The 10,933-nt window shown below is 49.3% G+C and overlaps 1 long non-coding RNA gene across 1 annotated transcript; it reads left to right on the top strand.

Moving 5' to 3' along the window:
- The first annotated feature begins 1,192 nt into the window (after positions 1-1,192).
- Positions 1,193-8,697, top strand: LOC140607017 (uncharacterized). The gene is made up of 4 exons (XR_012009194.1): positions 1,193-1,322; positions 5,692-5,759; positions 6,880-7,021; positions 7,105-8,697. It is a non-coding gene; the product is annotated as an uncharacterized lncRNA (long non-coding RNA).
- The last annotated feature ends 2,236 nt before the right edge of the window (positions 8,698-10,933 follow it).

Below are 10,933 nucleotides of genomic sequence, written 5' to 3'. Positions count from 1 at the left end.
AGAATCAGCTCCTGGGGAACTGAACTGGTCAAGCATCCAACTCTTGATTTCAGCTCAGGTCATGATGTCAGGGTTGTGAGGTGTTACCCTGGGCTCCAAGCTAGGAATGGAGCCTGTCTCAGGTTGTCGTCTGAGTGCCTTAATCATTAAGCAACCCAGTCTCAGCTCAGGTCTTCATCTCTGGGTCTTCAGGTCAGACCCCACATTGAGGGTGGAGCCTTCTTAAAAAAAAAAAAAAAAAAAAAAAGGAATCGCAACTGCGCTCTGAGGAAGCTAGGAGAGGGGCCCTTCAGGTTCATGGATGGAGATGGTCCACAGAGAGGACAAGAGCCGTTGGAGGCTAACGGTGCTTGTTATTGTTAAGTTTTTTAATAACTAGACGGAAATGAGACCGCCAAGGCAAGCGAGGGTCCAAGAACAGATTTTATTGCAGGCACCCTCGGGCGAGGTTCCACGACTCACGGAGGAAAGAGAGTGAGTCGAGGAAGTCGCGCCGAGACAAGGTGGTAGGGGGTTTCCATAACGTTGTAAGGCAGAACGGTTTCCTATTGGTTGGCTCATATGCAAAGGAAGGATTGCAATCCAACCAGAGTGACCCTCACTATGCAAAGGAAGGATTGCAATTCGACCAGTCAAAGGTGACTTCCTCCTCTGGGGTTTGAAGGGCATTGGGTTCGGTTGAGGAAGTCCAAAGGAGAGGTGTAAGGGTCTGCTCAAGCTGTCGTCCCAAGTGGAGGTGGTGACAGGAACCTCAGCCATTTTGGCGTATCCGCCATCTTGAGGAGTTTCCCTTCCCGCCTGGCCCCAACAGTTATCAGCTGGTCAATATCTGGAGTCTCTTTCCTCACTATTTGCTGTATTTTTTAACTCTTTCATCAGTACCTATATATTGCCCTTTTTTGGTTAAAATATTCCTGGGTCAAATGAAAGAGGCTAAGCGCTGCTGACCGGCCCAGCACCCTGATGCCTGAGCAGAGCGGTAGAGAAGGCGAACCGCGGCCCACCACACAACCCCCTTCTCCAGGACCGCCCCCCCCTCCAGGAATGGCCCCCCTTCTCCAGGACCGGCTCCCTTTCTCTAGGAACAGCTCCCCTCTCCGCCCTCCGACCCCAGAAGAACCGGGGCAGCCGTGTTCCCGCCCTATGACCTCTGTGGCCCCAGATGATTGGACGGGGGTGTGCATGTGACACCGGCAGAGCCAATCAGAGCCTCTCCCGGGACGGCGGCGCGAGAGCGCACCTGGCGCTGGTGGCGGGTCCGAGGGCCTCGAGCTTAGGGGCTGTTGGTTGCCTTGAAGGTCGAGGACAGGACAGACATTGAGGTTGTGGGTGAGAGGGAGCCTGGCAGGCCGAGGGAGAAGCCCCTACCAACAAAAGCCCCGAGGGAGGCCAGGGTTGGGTCACCAGAAACAATGGTGGAGGAGGCGGGAGAGAGGTGGGTCTGAGTTGGGATGATTTCTCATTGCAATGAGAAGTTGCTGGAGAGTTTTTAAGAGAGGGAGTGGCCCGATCTGGATGACCTTCTAAAAGGTTAACACGGTGGGGTGGGGGGTGTATTGTGGGGGCGGGGCAAGGGTGGAGAGCTGTACGGTGGCCCCCGGGTATCCAGGCCGCTATGCGTGGACCAGACTTCTGGCGTGGCGGCCGGGAAGATGGAGGGAGGGAGTCCATGCAGCACCCGGGGCGGGTGTGTGTGTGTGTGTGGGGGGGGGGGGGGGTGTGGAATCAGGTCCAGATGGGGTGATGGTGATGCTGTTACTGAGGTGGGAAAGAAGCCAAACATCGAGGCTTCCATTTGGACATTGTAGGTTGGAGGTGCATGTCCCAGGGAAGATGGAGTGGAAAGCAGTGGGGTACACGGGTCTGGAGGTGGGGAAGCTGGATGCCGGTGTGTGGGGTGGCATCCGTCTGCAGCTGGTGTTAAAGCCATGGGCCTAGATGAGACCACGTGGGAGCTGGAGAGGAGGGCCTAGCACAGAGGATTGGGAGAGGGGAAGGAGCAAGGAAGGAGGGAGGAAAGGAATGTGCAGCGACCCAGAAGTCCAGAGGAGACTGCCCTGGCCAAGCCTCCACTGAGGCCAGAGAAGGACCCTTTGGATTTGGTGATGAACCTACCTGACCTTGGATAACCTGGGTGGAGATTTAATCTAGAAGTTAAATTGGGGTGGGCTTCATCCTTCACTGGAATCTGGATTTAAAAATAGTTATGAAGGACATTTTGGGGGCAAATGGCTAGATCTGAAAATGGATTTTATATTAAATAATATTGTACTAGCATTTGACTTCTTGTAATAATGGTCTGTGGTTAAGTAAGAGAATCCTGGCTCTTAGGAGACACGCATTGTAGTATTTGTTGTAGTAATGAGCAGTGAAGGAGCAGGATGCGTGCAACTTTCCAATGGTTCAACAGTAACAACTAGATATAGCCACCTACGTATGTTTATATACGTAATTTATATATGCTCACCTATGTGTCTATTACCTATATATAAATTATATACTATATATAGGTGTCTTATCTGTTAGAGAAAAGGAAAGCAAATGTGGCAAAATGCTAATTAGGGAAAATCTAGGTCGAGGGTATTTTAATACTTTTCAACTCTTGTGTAGGCTCCTAGAAAAAAAAAATGGGAAAAAAGCAACTTAGAAGAATGAGTGATAGGTGATGAGGAAAGGGAACCCACAGAATTTTGAAAGAGAAAATGGTACAGTAGCTGGAGGAGAATGCGAGGTCGAGGCAGGATTTTACACAAAATTTTTCAAAATGAAAAAAATTTTAATAAGAGCATGTGTATGTTGACAGAAATGATCCTGTGGAAAGAGAAACTGATGATGTAAGAAAGTGCTGAGAGGTACAGGACAAGGTCCTTGGGTAGGAAGGTGGCGGACCAGGGCCACCAGCACACAGAGGGTGGCCTTTGGCCCGAGGGGATGCTGTTGCATGCAGGGCCAGGCCCTGGGGTCACTGGGGCTAGATGGTCCTGTCTGAAGGCTTCCATTTTCTTCATGAAGTAGATCTGGGGCTGCCAGCTGGCTGACAGGACCCCGAGGGCAAGTGAGAGGTTCAAGCAGATTGGGGCACCGGGCCAAGAAAAAACTGGCAAATTTGTTATTTTGTGTTTAGGATCTGAATGAAGGGTATTCACTGGTTTAAGGAAGGAGCCAAGAGAGGAGAGATATAAGCCCTTACACCTCAGTCTTTCCGTCTGTAGCATGAGGGGATCATAGTGGGAGATCTCAAAGGATTTCACTCCTGTAGGCTCAGGGTCCCTTTGTGACAAGCACCTGCTGCGGGGCTTTACTGAATAGCATGTATTTGCATTGTTTAAGAATTAGAGATAGCTAGTAAAGACTGGACGCTTGCCTAGAGAGATTTCTAATTGAGGGTAAGAAGGAAAATATACAGAGAGACGCTTGAAAGGCAGACTGGGTAAGCCTCCAGGGCACCCCTGGGGGGTGCAGGGGTGGCCCAGAGGTCCCTGGGCCTCTGAGATGCCTTGACGAGGCGCCGTTTGGGTGAGCGCAGCACGAAGCCCTTTGAGAGTAAATTCTGCTCTCTCCTGGCTCTCACTGAAGTTGGCATCACACAGCGTGAAATGAAACAGCAGATTAATGTGATTAACACTGAATAAACCTCTGTGTGCGAGCAAATATAGCATGAAGTGGGTTCGGGAATTTTAAAATATCTATTATTAAAGACAGCCCGCAGGGCCGCCGTGGCACCGATGACAAAGCCAGAGGCTGCACGGGAACTTGATATTCCCACGGTCCTTTCCTCAGCAAGGTGCCGTTGCGGGGTGGGTGTCCCTACCGATGCTCTTTCCAGATCCCGTCGGGGGATTACCACCTGTGCCCCATTTTAGAGAGGAAGAATCTCGAGCACTCAACAGCAGGTTTCTAGTATCACGCGAGCAGAGACCGTGGATGTCATCACTGGCTCCCTGTGACCCACTGAGCACCAGGGGGAGGGAAGGCACCTCTCAGTCCCCTCCCACCCCCACCTCCACCCCAGAGCCCAGTGTTCCCTACTGGGATGTCCATTTCTGGCGTGCTTGCTGGGCGCGGGGCTCTGTGCTGAATGCTTTGTGCAGATGGTCTCATTTGGTCTTGATGACAACCCTTGGCGGCTGGTATTATTAACCCCAAGAGGAAACCAAGGGCAGAGAGGTTAAATACCTTGCCAAAGGCCACAGGGCAGAATTACGATTCGAACTTGGATTTGTCTGAACCAGAGCTTGTGCTCTTGCCTGCCCGGCCAGCTGCCATCTCCCAGGAGAGCGCGGTGTGGTGTGGACATTGGAGTTCCTGAAGCCCTTTGCTGGGAAGCCTTAGCACAGTGCCCAGTGCAGGTAACAGGGCGCTTGACAAGTACCAGGGACTGTGGACAGAAGGATGACAGTCCGAACAGATGAATGAATGAATGAGAATGTGACTGCCTGCTTTGTGGGGTCTTTCTCTTCCAAAGGAAGATTTCCCCATAGCTTATGAACAATCTAATTAAGGCAAAGAGGCATCAGAGAATTGCTGGGCCTTTCCTTTATTAACTGTCAGGTCCAACCTGTAGGCTGTTTATATGCCAAGGTCAGAGATCAGTCTTTAGCTGCTGCTCTCCTTTGATTCATTCTGCAAAGCCCTGAACATAAAGTTTATTGATGCGAAACTGATTGGCAGGTAGAGGTAACAAGGTGGCAGGGACAGGGCGTATTAGAGTCTCAGCCACTCTGGGGTCAGTCCCACTCCTTTGCTGTGTTCCTAAGCCATGCTCTGGTTGCTGGGTCATAGCTGTGAGCACTACAGTCCAGATAAGCAGCAAATGTCTGGACCTTCGGCCCTGTTCAGGGAGCCCATCGAGATGAGGAGGGGAAGCTTATCCCTGGTTTTGTCTATTAATTTGGCAAGGAGAGAGTAAGGAACAGAACTTACATAGGGATGGTCTTGAAACTTCACAGACCAAAGGAAATCCTTGGTAAGGCCTCCCTCAGACAGGCCTGGGAATCGGAAGGAGGGGGTTCATTGTTACATCTGCACTTTGCAGCCAGCGCAGGACTAGGATTACCCCGTTACCCCGGTGCTCAGCCCTGTCTCTCTGTCGCGCCCCTGCCAATGCGTCCTCCGCAAAGGAGGGGGTAGGGGAGCATTCGAGACTCTGCTCGTGCTGCTTGCAGAGCGTCTTGGGATAAAAACCAGGAGGTAGGCTGTGAGTTCCAGGAGAGGAGGGTGGATTCAGGAGTTGATGAAGCTCGTGCCATTCAAGATATGGAAAGGTCTCTGATATTATTCCCTTGTATCAAAACCAAACTTGATTCCGTCTGATCTGAGAAAAAGCCAGGCTGCAGTTCATTTTATTATTTATTATTATTTTTAAGATTTTTATTTGAGAGAGCACAAGCAAGGCAGAGGGAGAGGGAGAAGCAGGCTCCCGCGGGGAGTCCGATGGAGACTAGATTCCAGGACCTGGGATCACACCCTGAGCCAAAGGCAGGTGCTCAATGGCCGAGCCACCCAGGCATCACCTCCTGCAGTTCATTTTAAATGTAATTTAGAAATAGTGGTTTTCCACAGCAAACAGCTATCTGGATTTAACCCCACCCTCCCTTACAAATTAAACAGTCCATTTAGAAGCAAAGTAACAATAATGATGATAGTAACAAAATTTAACCAACCCCCACCCTCCCTTTTTTATTTCCTTAGGAAATAATCCAGGTTCAAGGTCTAGGCTGAGCAGGGAATGTGTCCTTTCCTGGTCTGTTTCTGCACAGGTAGGGAGACAAAATTCCTTTCCTCTTCTGTGGCAGGGCTGGGCCCAGGTTGCACAGAGCTCCAGACAGAAATGTCCACCAAGGAGCAGGGAGGGACCTGGGGCTTCCATGGCTGTACCCTCCCTTGAATTCACTGAATGCTGAGCAATTGTTATTGTCAGGCACTGGGATAGGAAGGTACGGAAGGAAGGATCCCAGAGGGGCGCCAGTCGATAATACTCTTGCTCTCCTGGTCATGAGTTCAAGCCCCACATTGGGGGTAGAGCATGCTCAAAAATTCTTAAAAAAGGATTATGGAGACCCCCACACTGACCACTAACCATAATGGAACATAATAAATGCTATATTCGCAACAAGAATAAAGTGGTTTAGGTGCATAGAGAAAGAAGGTGAGTGGGACTGGCTACAGTGGTTCTGGGAGTGGTTCCCAGGCCAGCAGCACCAGCCATACCTGGGAAATTAGAAATGCAAATGACAGACTCTACCACAGACCCACTGAATTAGAAACTCTGGAGGTGGGGCCAAGTGATCAGATTTGAAGAAGCCCCCAGGTGATTGTTATGTAAGCTATAGTCCTGGGATTAATAGGGCTTGGCAAACCACCTTGCACCAGCAGCTTATTTTTGCAAATAGAGTTTAACTGGGAGTAGCCACAGTCCTTCATTTACATATCATCTGTGGCTATTTTCCTGCTGGCACAGAGTTAAGTAGTTGTGACAGAGACAATAGTTGCCTGAAATATTTACAATATCCAGCCCTTTATAGAAAATGTTTGCTGCCTCCCAAGGAGTAGGGGTGAGGAGAGGTGGGTCCCCTGCTTGCCCAACCCCTCCCATGGCTGGCGCTGCTAGTGCCTCTGGCAGTCACACTTGAGGCAGCAGTGCGGGACTCAGCTCTAGTTTGGAGACTTCCTGAAAACTCTATAAACAAAGTCAATTCTATGTATCATAAATACGTATCGGTCAACACAATTAGGAAGGTGGTTTTTTAAAAGTCAAATGAGCAAAAAGAAGTCTTCATTCCAGGAAGCCCCATGTTACTCCCTGCCTCTTTGGCCAAGCACTGTGCTTGATGCTTTAAGCATACCTTTCTGGATGGGTATCCTGTCCTCATTTTACAGATAAGGAAGTTGAAGCTCCGAAGATGAAGTAACCAGCCCAAGTTCACAGAGCTCAGCAGAGTAGAGCTTGGATCAGATCCTGGTTCAGCCTTGCTCCCACGTCAGGATCTTTGCCCCATGCTTACCAGCTGTTTTCCTAGAGGTAGGGCAATGCCCCCAGTTGACAATGGGACACTCCACAGGAATCTGTTAACATACTACATACACTTTTCATACTTTTTCTAGTAGAAGAAACAAATCAGCAGGCGTTGGAGAACCAAACCCAGGCCCACTTCTTGGGAGTGGGGTGTGCTCTGGGGAACGTGGAGGAGATAGAGGGCCTGCAAGAGCATAGGACCAACTCCCCCACTGCAGGAGCCCAGTGGGGCAAGTGCTGCATCAGTGCCAGGTGTGATGCTGGCTTTCAGGCAGTGTGAACACCAGAGGCCTCCCAGCCCCCTTCCCTTTCCTCAAGTACCATTACGGCAGGTGGCTGAGCCTCTGCTCAGCTCCTGGTTGTCAGCGTGAAGGTATGTATAAGGGCGTCCCAGGGAAGAAGGACTTGGTCAGGTGAGTCTCGTATCCATGCGAGAAGGAAAAAGAACCTACCGGGGTGTTTCCTGCTCTGATATAGGAATGGAATGGATGGGATGGTCTATAGGTGCCAAGTTTGCAGTTAGACTGAGGAAGTAGTTTCTGTGTGATATCCTTGCAAGGTTGATGCTAGAGACTAGAACAAAAGTAAAATCTTGTCCTGTGACCCCTTGAGCAACCTGGGAGCCAATACACTATTGTCTGGGTAGCGAAAGCAGTGACCAAGGAAGTCCACCCTCTTGTACACAATTACCTGTTTTGGCTTCCACATATTTTTGTTAGATTAGGAAGACAACATTCCTTTGTGTGTGTGTGTGTGTGTGTGTGTGTGTGTGTGACAAAAACATTCTTAACAATAGAGCTTGGGATGTGAGGCAAAAGTTAAAACCTCAGAAAACAACAAGTGGGTTTTTAAATTTATTTTAAAGGTTTTATTTATTTATTCATGAGACACACAGAGAAAGAGAGAGAGAGGCAGAGACACAGGCAGAGGGAGAAGCAGGCTCCATGCAGGGAGCCCAACGTGGAACTCGATTCCCGGACTCCAGGATCATGCCCTGGGCTGAAGGCAGGCGCCAAACTGCTGAGCCACCCAGGTGTCCCTGTTTTTTGTTTTTAAAGATTTTATTTATTTATTCGTGAGAGGCAGAGACATAGACAGAAGGAGAAGCAAGCTCCTTGCAGGGATTCTGATCCGGGACTCGATTCCAGAACCCCAGGATCACAACCTGAGCCAAAGGCAGACCACTGACCTACCCAGACATCCTGATAGCAAGTGTTTTGAGGAGACTAATGATAAACTGCTCTTTTATCAAACTAATCAGTGGCCATGATCAGACATTTTTATTAATATTTTTTAAATGATTTTATTTATTTGACAGAGTGCTCGCACATGTGCACGTGCTGGGGAAGGGGCAGAGGGAGAGAATCTCAAGCAGACTCCCCACTGATCAGAGAGGTGGAGGGGTACTCAATCCCACAACCCTGAGATCACAACCTGAGCCAAAAATCAAGAGTCAGATGCTTAATTGACTGAGCCAGCCAGGTGCTCCTGATTTTTTATTATTTTAAACAAACTTCTTTGAAAAAATAAGCATCTCAGAGTGTCTTCTACATGCCAGCCTCCGTGCTAGTCTCTCTTAACCTAGGTCACCCAGCCTCACAGCAACTCTGAGGGGTCCCTTTACAGATGGAGTGGCTGGGAAAAAAAAAGATGGGGTGGCTGGGGCTCAGTCAGGGGAATGACACTGGACTGGGCCTCATTGATGGGGAGGGAGAGCTGAGTTTTGAACGAGGTCTTATGACTCTGTGTCTTCTATTCCTTTCACAGCATCGCATTTACTTTTTTTTTTTTTTTTTTTTTTTTATTTATGATAGTCACACAGAGAGAGAGGCAGAGACACAGGCAGAGGGAGAAGCAGGCTCCATGCACCAGGAGCCCGACGTGGGACTCGATCCCGGGTCTCCAGGATCTGCCCTGGGCCAAAGGCAGGCGCCAAACCGCTGCACCACCCAGGGATCCCCATCGCATTTACTTTGCACCAAACTCTGGATTTGGGAGGCACCTGGGTGGCTTAGTTGGTTAAGTGTCTGCCTTTAGCTCAGGTCATGATCTTAGGGTCCTGGGATCGAGCCTCACTTTGGGCTCTGTGCTCAGGGAGGAGTGTGAGATTCTCTCTCTCTGCCCCTCCTCCCTTCACATTCTCTCTCTCTCTCTCTCAAATAGATAAATCTTTTTAAAAAAATCAAGATACTGGGCAGCCTGGGTGGCTCAGCGGTTTGGCGCCGCCTTCAGCCGAGGGCCTGATCCTGGAGACCTGGGATCGAGTCTCGCATTGGGCTCCCTGCGTGGAGCCTGCTTCTCCCTCTGCCTGTGTCTCTGCCTCTTTCTCTCTCTCTCTCCGTGTCTCCCATGAATAAATAAATAAAATCTTAAAAAAAATCAAGATACTAAAGTATATTTTAGGGTGGTGGTTCTTGGACAAGATGGAACCACACTCCCATCAATAACAGACCCTGGGCCTCTGGGTAGTCTGTAAAGGCTGTACACTATGTGCAGGTTTCTGGGGCCAGCTGTGATGTCAACTTCTTTTTCCCTGTTGCAACTGTTGTTTTAGGGAGATCTTGCCTTGAAAAATCATTTCATTTTGCATTTACATGATCCTTTTTTTTTTTCTTCCAAATCTCAAAAAGCTTTATTGTGTTAACAGGCTTCATCCTCGGAGCAAGCTTGGGAGGAGAACAGGTGTTAGCTGTCAGCTTGATAGATGAGGAAATTGAAGTAACTTTCCTAAAGTCTTCGGCTAATAAATGTTAAAGCAGAGCCTAAAACTGGAAGCCTCACCAAGATACCTGCAAACCCCTGAGAACAAGACTTGGAAGACTCAACAAGTGTAGGATGAGATCAGCCACCTACAAAGAAGCAGGGTTGGCTAAAAATGGGCTATCCAAATGTCTAAGAAAATGTAAGCCTCTACATTGCTTGTGGTTTCAGAAGAGCTGTCATCTGCCCACCCAGCATCTAAGAGAGGAGTCTAAAAAGAAGGGCTCTGGTGTAATTCCACAACAGGGACAGACCAACACCCTGGCTTTTTTAGAAGACAGTGTCCTGTTTCGAGGAATTGGAAACGGCAGCTGAACATAGCTTGACACAGTGGAGCCAGTAAGATTAGCCCAGTCATCCCCCTGGCCTGCGGAGGAACCTCCTGGTGTGGTTTGCCTTCCTGAGTAGCTTTTCTGTGAGCAGAGTCAGCTGGTCAAATGTCACTGCCTGGCAGTCTTGTTCTTTTAAAGGGAGTGAGTTGACATCATGGGTGTGTACCATTCTCTCAGCATTTTCATTACATTCTTCCTGAGTTAGATTAACTCCGAAGCAAGGGACCTGAAGAACTGAGAAACGGGTTCTGAGTGATGTGACTTCGATAAGAGTCTTACCTAAATAACCAAACAACTGCCCATGCGTGGTAAGCTGTCACAGGAAGTGCAAAGCAGCTGCCAGCTAGGGAAGGCAGGGAACACAATAAATATGGGGTCATGAAACGAGACCCCAGAACAGGGTGGAGGAAAGTTAGAGTTAACTGAACCAAACTAGAAAAGTAGGTGGAACCTGGGACAGGCCAGGAGGGGGACAGAAGGGAGCCCTCGCCCCCACCCCATACAGCGGAGACCCCAGTGCAGCAGGGGGCCAACTGCACTGGCTTTGGAGAATCCTCTGAGCTGGCTGGGGACCTCATACCTCTTCTGCACTTTCTCCTCCTCATCTGTACGGTGGGCCTCCCTCAAGGTGGAAGGGATTAAATGTGATAATGAACATGCTCTCATTCTAGTGCCTGCCCTATAAATGCTCAATAAGTGCTTTCTGTCATAATCCCTATCCTTTGGGATTAGACATTAAACACAGACTCAAAACTGTTGAAACACACTACAGCATTAAGTACTCTGCTGCACCAGAACCTTGCTGCAACTGTGGTCTGCCTGTGTG

The sequence above is a fragment of the Canis lupus genome, chromosome 16, assembly GCF_048164855.1.
Source record: "Canis lupus baileyi chromosome 16, mCanLup2.hap1, whole genome shotgun sequence".
In the NCBI taxonomy this organism is placed as follows: Eukaryota; Metazoa; Chordata; class Mammalia; order Carnivora; family Canidae; genus Canis; species Canis lupus.
The sequence above is the reverse complement of the archived record's forward strand: the minus strand, read 5'-3'. Positions and strand labels throughout refer to the sequence as shown.